We start from the raw sequence: 879 nt of genomic DNA on the forward strand, positions 1-879 counted from the left end.
AAAATACATAGGTAGTCACATTATTTATTATAATCATTTAATGTTGAAATTTTGACAAAATTTATGAAATTTAAAATTGAATAATTATTTTGTAGTTAAAAATTTATAAAATGTTCAACTTTTATATCTAAGGATTGAAAATTTAAAACAAAATTCCACGTAAATATTTAATTCTATTACCAAAAATTCTAATAAATACATAAGCACAGTTTATTTTTATAGTAATTTTAAGTTCAAATTTGGACGAAATTACATATTAAAAAACCTGGAATAACTATTTTAGTTATTTTGTTGTGATTGTAAAATATTATTTGTGGGTACTTATAAAGTATACTATTATATATCTATGATAGTACCACGGTTTGTTGTTGATGTATAACGCGTTACCTAATGGATATTGTGATATGATTAATTTGGAATGATACCTATTATAGATCAATTTTTTTTAATACTATAGATAAGTCTACCTATAATAGGTATGTCTAATATCTAGACTGACAAACCGTCTCCGCTCAAAATCGTTTTTCTTATACAGTGATATTATATCATTGAATTCAAATTTAATACTATCCATTATACAGTGACCCACTTGTAACCTACTGTATACAGCAGAGCGACATCCACTTACCCACCTTTTTTTAAATATGAAAATATACATTAAACTATTTTAGTGTGATATTCAACTGATACTTTTAAAAATTATAGATTTATAGAATTATAGGTAATATTTATCTATAAGTATAAATTATGATTTATCGATTTAAAACAAGGCTGGTCAAATTAATGTTTTTTTTTAAACTCAGTTTTTAACTTATTAATATCCACCCTAGTATAATAATTATAGATTTATTTTAGAGTAATGATAGCAATACTTGCTTG

Source organism: Acyrthosiphon pisum, chromosome A1, assembly GCF_005508785.2.
Source record: "Acyrthosiphon pisum isolate AL4f chromosome A1, pea_aphid_22Mar2018_4r6ur, whole genome shotgun sequence".
NCBI lineage: Eukaryota > Metazoa > Arthropoda > Insecta > Hemiptera > Aphididae > Acyrthosiphon > Acyrthosiphon pisum.